General features: G+C 37.9%; 1 protein-coding gene across 2 annotated transcripts in view; it reads right to left on the bottom strand.

Annotated features, from left to right (window-relative positions):
* The window catches only part of RNF19A (ring finger protein 19A, RBR E3 ubiquitin protein ligase), a 67,525-nt gene that overhangs the window by 49,319 nt on the left and 3,507 nt on the right, over positions 1-14,699 (bottom strand). The window lies entirely within an intron of this gene.

The following is a 14,699-nucleotide window of genomic DNA, read 5'->3' as shown; positions in this document are numbered from 1 at the left end:
CCAATCACTACAGTGGCTGAAAAAGAGTCTGGTTGTATGTGAAATATTCAGGAATTTCAGTGCCACGCTAACCAGTCTTTCATAATCTGAAGTATTCCGTCTGAATATGAGGAAGGATTTCTTCACTCTGAGGGTGACGGAGCACTGGAACAGGCTGCCCAGGAAGGTTGTGGAGTCTCCTTCTCTGGAGATATTCAAGACCCGCCTGGACAAGGTCCTCTACAGCCTACTGTAGGTGACCCTGCTTCGGCAGGGGGGTTGGACTAGATGACCCACAGAGGTCCCTTCCAACCCCTACCATTCTGTGATTCTATTAAACAATCTCATTTACAGAAGATACTGTCAGTTCCAAGTATTGTATACACAAACAGCCATAGACTCCTAAAACGATTAATTATTTGTTGCTTACTTGATGATAGTGGCCCCAGACAAAATGAATAGCTACCAAGACCATTTCCACTACATCATACACTTAGCATACGTGTGTTTCTTTCTGTACATAGCATAAAGTCGAAAAACAAAGCATGAAGAGAAAGGAAGCATCGCTCTTATTTTACAGACAGGAGGCTGAAGCAGACAGATAATGTGTCTTGCCAAACACTCAAAGACAAGGCACAGAACAGCCCGACGATGGACAGAGGAGAACGAGTTACCTCAGTTAGCCTGGGATCAAATGAACGGTCAGCCTCCTACTTCTGAGCTACTAAGCATTAAGCTACAGTAACTTCACAACTTACACTCATTTGCCTGTACTCCAATATATGTAAGCACACCAGTCCAGTCTCTCATCACCATGGCTATCCTTAAAAACATTTATAAATCCCACCACCATTTGGAGCAGAAATAAAGCATCTTTTTTCCTCCCTCATACATATGCCCATAGTGTCGGTCCCTCAAATATCCATAGACCACACCAGTACAAAAAGATTAGGTTTCTCCCTTTTATCCACTGTCCATCTTGCAGTACAATATCTTCCATAAAACTGACATCATCAAAGAAGAGTCCTCAAATTTGTTTTTCTTTGCTCAGCAAATAAATAGTCTGTAATGGTAGCCTGGAGGTGTTTAATGTCATTCAAGAGTACGCCTTTCTCATCCTTGAAGGATCCACATATCTAGAAGCAAACACTTGATAAAAAAAGGACGAAAAACAATCCCAAAGAACTTAACATTTCCAGCACTTCACTTCATAAACACAAAAATGTGGATACTTTTAGATGAAATTTTCCACAGTTAAGCACCTAATAAAACAATCTACACATAGAAAAAGCTCACTATAAAAAGAATTCAAAAGACTGAAGGCCTTGCCTTTTGCGTCTCCAAAGTGAAGCAGTCTTCCTTAACCGAGAAATAAACATGTTCAAGACCAAGCCTACTATACTATCACTGAAACTAATTCTGAAATACAAATTTGAAAAGTATTTAAATACTAGACTACTGTAATCCCAAACTTAATTTAAAAAGTCTTTTAAGCAATTACTTCATTTGATCATGTCTTGTAAAAGAAACTGCAAACTTCAAACTGTCTCCTATTTCATAAATGTGTGAATTACAGCATGAACTAGAACACAATGAAAAAATACCCTGTTGGAAAGTGCTCATCTTTTTCCAGGCTTCTGCTTGAAAGGGACAGGATTTAGCTTACATAAAGTAAGACACACACTTTTGATACACCTTTAATATATATCGTATAAAGACCAATTTGTATTTTACTCAACCATCATAAATTTTACAAGTATGTTACTATTTTAATACATTTCAAGATATCTGTAGCCATGAGAAAAACCATACTGTCATTTGAATAACTGACATTCTCAACTACCCTCAAAGTTCACCATAACATAACAGCAGCTGCACTGGATTTCACAAGTACAGGATCCTGTCTCCAGAGCATGTCAGGCTCCACGGTGCCGGGGAAGGGAGAAAGAAATCTCCAATTGGGCCCATACCCTAAACATGAACTCTTAACTTGTCAGACTGCTTTCAAATCCAAAAAGCTTATCTCCCTGACAGTATGTTCTAGTACTTTCTGTACTGCCATCCATATAAATATCAAATCTTTCTCTCGATGCTGTGAATCTGCAAGAACATCTATGGTAATGAGCTCAACAGCCTAATGAAACACAGCTCAAAAAAAAAAAAAAAAAAATCACTCCTTTAAAATCTGTGTTTAATTTGCTGCTAACCTTACTGAGTATCTTCCTGTTCTCACATTACGAACAGAAGTTCCTACTTAGGCTCATCTTTCTCATATCTGAACAGAATTGCCACCTAGAGAGATGCGAAGCCTTGGAGCAGCGGGGTTGGCTGGGGAAGCAAGTGCATGACCAGAGACTGACAGAGGGAAGTACTGTATATATCTCTGCATCATCTACAGCTACACACAGCCACTTGTAATACAGTAAATTACATATTTTCTAGATTTACAAACAGTTGAAGGATACATGTTTCTGCTTTTGTCAGTGCATTAGCAGAAAAACAGGAAATGAATCAGACTGAAATAATAAACCTTGAGAAGAAACACCATGAAATTTTTTGGTCTTACATAAGATTCATTTTTTTTTAAAGTGACAGAAACGTCAACAGACAAATTGATCTAAAAATCAAGATTTTAACAGAGTAACTATGGATTGCTCAGAAAACAGAAACAAATCTGCATCTTTTGGTTTATTACAGTATATCACAGGTCTCTTCCACAGTCTTTCTGATACATCAGACTTTCAGCTGGCTATTCAAAAAATGGAATTTAAGCGATCCGTATATAAGCGCACTGACTGATGGAACACCAGTCAAGATAAGACGGGAAGGCTGCCAAATAAAACGTCAGTGCCAAATTACAGTGAACCCTTCATTTTCTTGCCAGCTTTGCCACACAACAGACTTTATTTCAAACAACTCTGGGCCTCCGTTTTACAGATACACTCTTTCTACCGTATTTACATTCCACTACCTTCACTTCCTTCAATGAACTTTAAGAAATAAGATATGACGACAACAACAACAACCACCCTCAAGGTCTTTTCCGTGCAAGTGCGAAATCCTGTCATCCTTGAGCATCATTTCTTCTGGACTGTTCCATCTCTTATTTAAGAGGAGGAAAAAGTAACCATGTAAAAAAAAAGATAAGCCAATTATTCTAGAAAACGTCTTTTCACAAAAAAACTAAAATGGCAGTCAAAAACCAGATTATTTTGACTCAGGGTGTCACAAGACACTTTAAGACAGCTGTCTAATTGTGTATACAGAAGAACAACAAAATCAAGCTATAACCTCAACTACATACCATACTAATCACTTTATTTATATATAGAATTTCAACTTTGGACTGAAGTATTTCCCCCCTCCCCATAATCAAAACTAGTCTACAGGAGAAAAAACAAACAAAACTGCATCCTGAGCATACATGGGTTTTGTCTTAACAATAAATTTTACACCAAACTGACAGCAGATTTTTTTCTCATTTGTGAAGCATTATTAAACTTATGATAAAATCCCTTCAGAGCATGCCGGATGTCTTTCTGCTGACGCTAGTATCTGTTTCAGTGGTTTAATCCCAGGCTGGAGAGTTCGCACCAGGCACCTGCACGGGTCAGAAATGAATGTGCCTTCCCAGCCCAGCACGTAATTTCTGCCCTTTCCCAGCCTGGGCTGGGGAAGCAACTTGGGTTTGGTTTGGTTTTAAAGGTGGAGGGAAGATCTGACCTCCTGTCAATCACGCTTTCAGCTACAAAAAAAAAACACGGGGGCTACAACAGGAGTATTCTGATACTCTTCACATTACTAAGAGTTCTTAGATATCTGACTAAGTATGCACAGTTAAACCAGGTACCACACTTTGGCTTAGAGATGAATTCCCTTCTTCATTTTCCTTTACAGTACAGGCTTTTAGTAATTTCCTGCTATTTCCATATGCCCCTCTGATTACATATAACATCTAAAATAGCCCACATTTCTTATCAAAATCACTGCATTAAGGAGAAATATCTAATACTGTAATAGCAACCCAATTATTCAAAAGAATTATTCTTACTCTAAACGTTATTTTTCCCCATTATTTTAAATGCCTCAGAAATATATTAATTATCTATAAACTAGTTTGCAACCACAACTGGCAAGAGGGAAAATTTTTAAACGGATGCCTTGGATGTCAGATGCTGCGGTAACTGAAAGAGTTCTGACTTTTTTAAAGAGTATTAGTATACAATTTTTGGTGAGAAGTACAAGCTCCCTGAAATCTAGAACAAGCTCGTTAGAAGTGTTAAACCAAACATTTAACCTCGAAATTAAAATTTTATGGCCATATAAATATACCTTAGTATTTCAGTTTTCTAACAAATATTTTCTTCCAGAAAAAGAAATCCTTCCCAAAACTCCAAATACAGGATGGAAAGCAACGTACTTTATTATGATGTAAGCATTCTAATCTATTCTAGGCTATAAACAAGTTTGTGAAGAAAAGCTTCCTTAAAAAAAAATTAAAGTAACTTTATTATCTAGCTGTGACAGGGATTTTTCCCCAATTTAACACTTTTGATGCTATAACATTTAATAATATGCCCTGATTAAAAGCAAGAGGAAGTCAGACCAATTACTGAGTTATGAAGAACATTTGGTGTATAAAACAGTCCTTGTATTCATATGTAATTCACACCTGGTCTAGCTTGTCAGCAAGAATAAAATACTTCACTAATCATGGACTTGGAAAATGTTTCTCTGAACCTACCAAAAAACTGCTGCGAAGTAGAGCTGAACCCATAGAAAACTTACAAATTATGTTCCTTCCGGGAGATTGCTGACAGCACTGTATTACAGAGCGTAGTATTAAAAGGGGCACACTTCAATAAAAAGTTTTGATAACAGACTAAAGCAAAAAAACCAAGCATTAAGTTTTTGAAAATGCTAAACACACACTTACAAAGACAGCAAGAATACACACACTTAGCATCCTAAAAGGATGGGGGAAAGCAGTCCTTACAGGTCAGGTTCGCAGAAGAAATAAACTGCCAATGAAATCTAAACAAGACAGAATTTCAGGAGGATTCAATACTGTAATTATAATAAGAACAATGAAAACAAAGGGGTGTCCAACACACATGAATGTTTGATCTGCGTCCATATCTAAGCTTACCTGAAGATCAAATATCTGCAGGCATCCTAATTAAGCAGCCTTTGCCAGTAAAAACTATTATGTTTTAATTATATTCCTTAAGTAATGTCCTGGTTAAGCAGAGCATGAGAACAGATGCTATCTAGTATATTTTTGGGATACACTAGGTAAGGAGTCACTGAAGAAGAAAAGGTACTGCCCCGCAGCATCACTGCAGAAAAATTTAGCTGTATTGCCTCTTCTCATCCAGGGAGCTCATCTCCAAGGAGAACTTTTCTCTTTACATCACCATAACAAAGATATGCAACAGATGAGAACAAATTCAGTAAATGTTTTCCAACACTAATTCACAGAATCATAGAACCATTTAGGTTGGAAAAGACCCTTAAGATCGAGTCCAGCTGTTAACACTACGAAGTCCACCACTAAACCATGTCCCTAATGTAACCTAATTCAAGGTGTCCTATACTAATAATTAAGAATAATGAATAATTCAGACCCACGATTAAAATCCCTGTACATTTATACACATGCATAATAAAGTGTAACAAGGTAAGGTATGTTTGGTTTTTATTCATTTGAGAAAGCAAAGTGATGTTATTTCACTTTTGAAGAAAGTTCTCTGAAGTCAGGAGCTTCACTGTTAACCTACAGTTCCAAAGAAAATAGTTATGCAAATACATTAGAGGAAGCAGGTGTATAATTTAATTGAAAAGCTATTTAAGTTTCTTAAAAAGGAACTTTATCTCAGCACAGGAGATCTTTCAAACATTTCCTTCAGTTACTTGGTAGAACATACACTTTAATATCTACCTTACTACTTTAAGAAAGGAAGGCTACTACAGTGTATTATTCCACAGTACCAGCAAGCACTGGTCTGTGGCCCTAAGCACAAAATTAAATAATCACAGTGCCAGGAAAACATCAATGTCACTTCAAGTTGTAAATATAGAAAGAAAACTCTCAACATGACTACAATTAAATGGCAAAATACCTAGGGATGTGACAGTTTAGAGGAAAAAAAAAAAAAAAAAAAAAAAGAAACTTTCAGCTAGACTGCAGAATTCCATAAGATACTAGGCCACTTGTTTTCAATGTGCCCTCTGTTTCAGGTCAAACTTACTTCTTATTTCATAAATCAGTTATCACTGCAGCTACAGTAACACCTGGAGTTGTCTAAGACTAATTAAGCTACATATAACTAAGAAATGTATTTCAACAGGAAAAAATACATTTACAAAATTCTATTAATATGCAGTTCAGCAGCTTGCAGGTTTTTTATAGCTTAATATAATTTCCTCCAACAATGAACAAAGGAACTTGATGTGTACAGAAAGATGGCAGACAAGTTCTACAGGAATGTAGATAGATATGAAGTTATTTCACTGCATGTTAAAAAGTTGAATACTAAAGGGACTGCATCTTTTCCAATGCTCAGAGCAAGAAGCACTAGTATAGAGGGGCTTTATGCTCAGTAAGCTTCACTATGTAGTTTGAGAGTCCTACAGATGACATCCCTACTGAACTAGCTGAAAAGGTTTAAATTAGTACAAGTAGCTATACATGCTGTCTCTGTTGTGGGGTAACCTACCCTGCAGGAGAAATTCAGAACAGGGCCACCCTGCACTCTTCAGAGTGAGGTCAGATGTTCAGTTTAAACTGCTGGTAAGATAGGTTTAAGCTAAATCTCCAGATCTGAATGGAAGCAAGGCATTCACTTCATTATATTGATGGCTGTAGGTTAGTAAATTCCAAGAGGACGACATTAATAAATAGGAGGTGGTAACAGGTTTAACATTTTAAACCACTGCAGCTATTTGCTACATTAACAATGTCCTTACGATAGCAGCTAAGCTTCCAAGGTAGCTCACTACACCACTCTCTGGGACCAACTCCCAAAAGGCAATCATTTACCAGAACTCACTCGACAGGCCAGGTAGGAGCAGCACATAAGAGTACAGCAGTGTCACAAAAGATAGCAGCAGGCTTAAAGCAAGGATAGATATAGCACCTCATAGTAAAACAGCAGATGTTACGGGGGAGGAGAATGTAAGCAGTCAGATTAAGTCAAATTGGAAAAATACAACCATGCTATTGAAAACAGAAACTAAAGTAGTAAGAAGTTAAATGCATTGTGACTCACCTCATTTTTACAGTTTAGTAAGTCATTTACTTCAAAAGACAACAATTTCTTGTTAAAAGAAAGGCTGGTAACTCTATTATTAAGACTGCCTGACATTTCCCTCTATTAACACCCTATTTCTAAAGCTGCTTAGAATCTTCTCAAGCAAACTGGGCTGAAAGTTATATACTAAGATCATCTTCAGCCCTCTTATTTCAACCAAATTACTTAAGCCAGTAACAAATGAAAAAAACCCCTACACATCAAAAAACTGCAACACTTTAATGAAGAAAAATATCTTAGAAAAGAAAATAAATCCAAAACTTACAGTATTTTCTCTGGAAGCGTTCAGCACTAGCACACTTGAGGCTGGAATTTGAATTCCAACCTGTGTGTCTAGGATGTATCAGCCTTCCAGCAACGTGAATATAGCCATGCTTGCAAGGTTTTGGGAATAGGAGAAGGATCCATGATTTTCAGCAAAGAGCATACATTTTATCTGCTAAAATCTCTTCTGAACTTGATCCAGTCTAGAACTGAACAGAATCTTCCTTTCACTTCCAGGTGCACAATATGCTAGGTCAAAGTACCAGAAAATAAAGCTAGGAAGCTAACTTATCCTTTCCAAGATGCCACTACTAAGTAACAGCAACACAGAAGATACTCAAACTTAATGCAGAGGGGGCAAGATTAAACTCATGGAGAGGAGTGTCAGGGGGAAAAAGTAAATGAAAACAAGAATGGATATAGTCCAAACTTGCTTAGACATGAACCTGAGCAACCTGACCTAGAAGTAGCCCTGCTTTGAGCAGGGCCTGGACTCCATGCCCTCCAAAAGCCTCTTTCAACCCAAACCACGCTGCAATCCTAACAACAGTGTAAGTGGTGGCTGCCAGAAGGGCAACTGAAGTCTGCACCAAAACAGGAATCGGATGGCTGAACACAGACTCCATCAGAGAGTGCCAGAAAGAAAAATGTAAGAAAAAATGGAGATCACAGTGATGAGACCAAAAGGAGCTCTTCAGGGTAGTAATCTAGGAACTCTAGCACAAGTAATAGAGACAATATATCTCATGAATAACCCAATGAGGCAGGAGAACTGACTGGCTGATCACAAACACTAGAGAAAAACAAGCTAACAAGCACAGAGCGAAGAAAGAGACCCTATGAAGATTAGTTGAACTGGGAACAGAGAGAGGGAGCATCTCCAAAAGACAGGAGAGAAAAACAAAGACATCAGCTTAGATATTGGAAAGGGTATGAATTGGCTAAGAGATCTTCCTAACAAAAAAATCTTAACTGACTAAACATGAATAGGATTTGGATAAAACACTGTTAAGTATGCAGAAAATAAAAGGTACACTGCTGGTGAAAAATTAAAAAGCAACAAAAACAGCTTGTGTCAAAGTATGCCCTCCTCTAGCGCTCATCCTCCACAGCCCAAAGACACCCATAAAACCCTCTGCATAAGCACATGGATCATACTGTCTAGGGCTGATCCCTATAAAGCATGACCGAGTATTATTAGATACCACTAGCTCAAATAGCAACAGTCTGTCTAGTGAGTAGCTTCCAAACCTGCTGATACGATTGCAATTATTATTTTTAACAGCTAGGAAACAGCACACAAACTACATTAGAAATAACTTCACTGAGTAAACAGAATTAAGCCCTGGAGTTTGGAAATGAGTGCTGAAGTACATTATGGTGGTTTAATTGCACAGCTTTTATCTCTTTCCCCCCCTTGTAGAATCTTTGCCAGGTTCACACTTACCAAGTCACTACTCAGTGTTTTGTTTGTTCTTACTCACTGTGCCCCTTATCTAAAGCAAACAAACAAACCCATCCCAAACATCTCCCCCCCTAATATATAACGCTACATTGAAAGCAGAAATTTATTTCCTCATAGGTCACTGCAGAGCACTGATATGTTAGAAAGTAGCATGGTTATTATCCCTATTAACAGATATAATATTAAAGCATATGATTAAGGATGGATTTCTTTACCTGTTTCAGGTGCCTGACCTGAGCTACCAAAGAACTTAATTTCTTTCAGGCTACGTTACACAGCAAATTATAGGTTCAAAGATACCTGCGGTATGAATTGTGTACACACACCCCCAACACTGCCCCACCCTAAACCAAGAAATACCACTGATACTACATAGCCAGGATTCATATGCCTTCATCAGGCAAGAAGAAAAATCTTTTCTGTTTTCTGCTTTATTTGCACTATATCTCCAAACTTACCCAAAGGAAACAATTGCCCTAGAGACAAGGTTTATTGCCACCCAGCATAAACGGACTTCCAGCTGGCAGGGCAAATGTATTCTGAAGAACACTTCCACGGGGAAGAGAAAGAAACTAAAAAACCAGAGCTGTATAATCAAGGAATATAACTTTAAATAAAGGTAGGCACAAAAGGGGATCAAACTATGGTTGCTTCTTCAACATTAATTCTGGCATTTCTTAATACTTGAGAAATTGACCTGAAACCTTAAAATGACAATATACTGCATGCAATGGCAGAATCGATCTCATTTTATCGACATGTGCAATCCTTCACATTACAAGACCAGGCCAAAACAGTAATCTGCAGAAGCCACACCTGCCTGTTTCTAGTATTTCTAGTGCACTCATCATGATTTCTGAGAAACAAAAGCTACCAGCATCCTGAAGGCATCTTCCTTGACTTTACAACAGAAAGACAGAGTTTTTGCATTCTACACACTATTAAAACCTCAGCCATTCCTCACTTACAAAAATGCACTGTTTTGCAGTATTGTTAATGCAAGTACATATGGAGTTAGACCATTCTTACTCATACTCCAGTCAACTACTTTGATGACTTGACAGTCATGTGATAATGAAGATCAATCTAATAACCATCCTTTTTTGAAAGAAATCAAATCACCACAACAAGGTTTTATCTTCATCACCAAATATTTCTAAACCACCCATATTCAGTTACTAGTCTACAGTAATACTGTACAAACAAAGCATACATTTCAGAGAGCTGAACTTTAAAGGTGAGTAGTTATAACTTCGGAAAGATTGCTTTTTAGAGAGAGCTTCATTGTTTTTTTACAGATAAAAGCATCAATCTACTGAGGCTTTCCATAAAGTGTAGTTTTGTTCGCTGTACTGCCAACTGGAAGCTCCCTCCTTTCAGAGTTCTAATTTGTTCCCTCACTGAATGATTTTTAGCACAATAAAACTATTCTTCTGCCTACTCTTAGAGGTGTGTTTTCACACGTTTCAGGAAGAACACCAACCATATCAAAATACATCTTCTTTATTATTTTTACTTCTAACCACCAGAGATGAACAAAAGCAAATTCACAGAAGGTTTAAGAGAATCCATCCCACCAATGCAGCATACTGTGGCTTAACATTAATTGTGCATATGCCATTTTCTGTATAACGGTTTTAAAAGGCACGCAGTGCAAAGATCCCCACAGTTTGTCGGAAATAACATAGGTTGAAACTGTGACTTAAAAATTGTTACCCTTAAAACAGAAAGGTACCATCATATAACCTTTGAGATAAGAAAAATGATATTATTATATTGCCCTGAAAAATACAGCAGTACCTCACATCTCAGAAACAAAACAGAAAAAAGCAATAATGAAAACAAAACCATGTCACTGTCTTCATATTTTACTCAAACAACACTTCTTGGTCTAGATCCAGCCACGATATTATGCTGGTAAGGGCAGGGTGTAGGAGGTGGGAAGAAACCGTTTTCACTGCTTAATGTTTTACAGAAAAAGCTGAAACACTGCCGGGCAGGACTACACAGGATGCTTCTACTTCTTAACCCATTCCCAGTAAACACCACCTCCTTGCAAAGCTTCAATTCTATAGCAAAAGATAAGTTTATCTGGCACATCATATAGCTTATCTACTAACTAAATTAATGCTGAAAACAGAGGAGCTTGTTCTTCCTTTCCCAGACAGGCAGGCAGCATGTAATCCTAATAATCTGAATTCTTACAAGGCAAGACCTTTCTCTTTGTTTATCCTTATTCTCTTTTCATTAGTTAGTTAATCCATTACCTAATTCATCTTGGAATCATCTTTAATTATTAATAATGGAAAGACTCCGGACTCCTGTGCTGAGCTTACAGGGCTCTCTTCTATTCTTACCCTGGCTGAATTTCTGCCTGGTGTCAGGTCACAGAAAGCAAAGTCTACTTTTCCGCAGCTACACACCACCACCACAGACAAAGTCTGAACAAAAGCGTACTGCCACATAAAGGGAAAAAAAAGAAAAGGCAACAGCAAATAGGAACAGGAAGGGGAAGAAAGAAAAGGGGGAGAAAGTAACTAGTCAGGTAGGAACTTAAGGAGGAAAATACTATTGGTCACAAGATACAAAAAATCCCCCAGTCCAAATGCAGATGGCTTAAAACCATGGCATTGCGAAATTAAAAGAAACAGCAAGCACAATAGCTTTGCAGGTTTCTTCTCTATGTTGTCCCACAGATAAACTTGCATGGACTGCAGAAAAATCTGTTTCAGGAGAGCAACAGCTTGGCTTCACAGGCCATAAGCACTGAAGATCCCTTTGCTTAAAAAGGATCTAGAAGTTTGATACCTTCATCTCTGACCCTGAGTAAAAGGGCTCCTGGTTTCCCAAGATGTATTTTTAGCAGTGTCATATAAAGGAAAGCTTGACTCCTTTTTTTTGAAAATACAACGTCAAACAAAAAGTATCAGATAGAATTTCACAGATAAAATGAAACTGAGAAGGTAACTGCTCTTCTCAGAAAACTGAAGCAAGGCCTTCAACTCAGCAAAACGTAAGTAATTTTAAAGGCTTTATTCTGCTTATATTTGACTTAAGATAGAGGAATGCAAAGTCAGAGCATCTCCATCAGAACACACAGTGAAGACGACTTTGATAAAGATTGCTTTTCCAGGACACATTCTAAAAATAAAGTCTTTAACCTTGAACAGACTTCATCTTACAGCCACATTTCTTTACGTTGATCTCCGTATTAGAATGCTTATTATAGAAACATGAAAGACAGACCCAAAGTAAGATACTTCCCAATGGCTGACCAGAAGAGATTGTTTCTCAGCAGGCTCCACCTTTGCCAATTGGGTGCTCTCACTGCAGCCACTGTTTATTCTCATCCAAATGTTCTTCCACTATCAGATGTCTGATGGACAACTGGATACTCTCTACATAAAGTATTTTGATATTAAGGAGAAAAGCTAAACATTATGTTGCAACAACCACCCTCTGTCAGCATCTTCACTTATTATACACACTCCCCACACAGATGTTCAGTTAATACTTACCAAAACATCTACCGTCAAGGTACAATTTGATCTTGATACAAGGAAGAGCTACGGCATCAAATATGGGCTGAGCATATGGCCCCAAATTTTCAGGTCATAAAAAGCCCAAAGCATTCATCAACCATCTAACTGAGAAAGAATAAAAGCCTTTTATTTCCTAGAAGAGGTATAAATGTTTTTTCCCCAAGACTGAGTTCTGAATGATGACACTGCGGAAGATATGCCAAAACATCCCTCCCCTTGTCCTATTTCACTGAAGTATACTCTAAGTTCTGTGCACCATGTACTTCTAGCAAAGGAAATGGATGAATGGTGCATTTAGGCATGGCACCACCAATATTCTTTGCCTCTGGAATGCAACCATTGTGGTGCTAAGACTCTTATTCGTCTAAGAGCAGACAGTTAACAAGGGTACTTTACATAAATACTTAGAAATAAAAGCAAGGTGCAGCAACACTAGTTGAACAAAGAACACAAGAGCAAAGCAACGTGATTTTTACTGTAAACAGTTTCTCCAGAGTCAGTCCTCCTGCAGAAGCAGTTCTTCACTCACTGAACAGGACAACTGAAGGGGTCAGCCAGAGGCTCCAATTTAGAATAAAAGCTCTAATCTGCCTTAAGGAAGCAGCTAAAGGACCTATAGAAAAATGTTTGTTTAACAGTAATTTATCTTAACTATAAATGGAAGCAGAAGAGAACTGACATAGTCCCGCAACGGCAGTTTGTCCTGAACAATAACAGGATACTTGCATTAACAGAGTTGTGCTCTACTTAGGAAGCAAAAAACAAGTGACTATACCAAACTGAATTGGTGCGAACATTTATTTCTGCAAGATGTCCTTCAAACATCTTGCTGAAGACATCATTAGGGGATATGCCAGCCTCTAACAAGAGGAAGTTTTAATGCCCAAGGAAACACCTGTGTACATGTAACTTTTATTTAAGCTTATTTCATTAGGTCTCTTTGCTGAGTTGCTTTAACCTAAAGCAACTCTTCTATCAGCTTTCAGACTGGTGCAATACATATAGACGTGAAATGAACCTGTTCGAAACTTGCCCTTCAGAAAAAAAAAAACCTGCAGCTATTCTGGTCTTGTAAATGGCAATTACAGTTGCAGTGTTCTGGCTACCTGTCCAACAAGATGCTAACAGTCACCCAGCAGGTGACTGACTTCAATCCACAGTTTAAGAGTGGAAAAGGCTACAGTAATCTTTCCACTGCCAAAAAACTAATGGTAGCACTCTTACTTCTTCTTTTTCCATGGATAAACCTCAAGGTAGGGTTAATCATTCTCAGAAGTATGCCACAACTTCCACGAAAGTGAAGCAAATGAGACAGTCGAGAGGCCCTCCTCACTTGCCTTAATGAGGAAAGACCTAAGGGAGATATCACAAATGACAACTCACAACTCAGCCACGGGGCTTTTCTCCCTTCTCTGAATTCTACTTTGAAGAATGCAAAGACTATTCTGAAGCTGGTATAAGCCACCCTCGCAACAGGAAGAAAATTTCTAATAGAGAGCTGTAATATTATAGTCCTACATAACTTTTACAGTTCATTTTAGATATTCATTGCTTTGTTTCGGATCCCTGAGTCAGTACCTGCACTAAGAGAAAAAAAAGAAAAAACAAGCAACCCATGCCAGAGAAGGACCAGCAATCAAAACGAAGGTAAAACACAGTTCTGCAGTGCATGAGAAGTGCCAGAAAAGTACATGAAACAACCAGAGATCACTGAAGAAAGAAGACTAAGCTGCCTTATGACTCAGATGAGCAAGTCTCTTCCACAAAGTCTCTTCTCAACAACTGAAATACAACCTTACAAGAAAATCTGGGATGGTGAGGTGAAAATTAGTTTGCAGAAGTTTGGAAGAAATCTGTCAATCCATAAATATCAGCATTAGACCAAATACCTACTTATACAGTAACTTACCACAAAGCACTAAGAAATAAGTAAATAAGAGTGCCTGAAGAAATCTTCTGAAGCACCCTTCAAGTGAACACCTAAAAGGGAAGACTAAAATTCTGATCTGAATTCTACTCTTTAGCTCAAACTCAGTTGTTTATTTGGACTTCTCTTTCTTTCTGAGTTAAAGCAGGACACACCATATCTGAAATCTAATCTATATACAACACAAAAAGATTTTAATTTTTCCTTAG

This window comes from Opisthocomus hoazin, chromosome 3 (assembly GCF_030867145.1).
Source record: "Opisthocomus hoazin isolate bOpiHoa1 chromosome 3, bOpiHoa1.hap1, whole genome shotgun sequence".
Lineage (NCBI taxonomy): Eukaryota > Metazoa > Chordata > Aves > Opisthocomiformes > Opisthocomidae > Opisthocomus > Opisthocomus hoazin.
The sequence above is the reverse complement of the archived record's forward strand: the minus strand, read 5'-3'. Positions and strand labels throughout refer to the sequence as shown.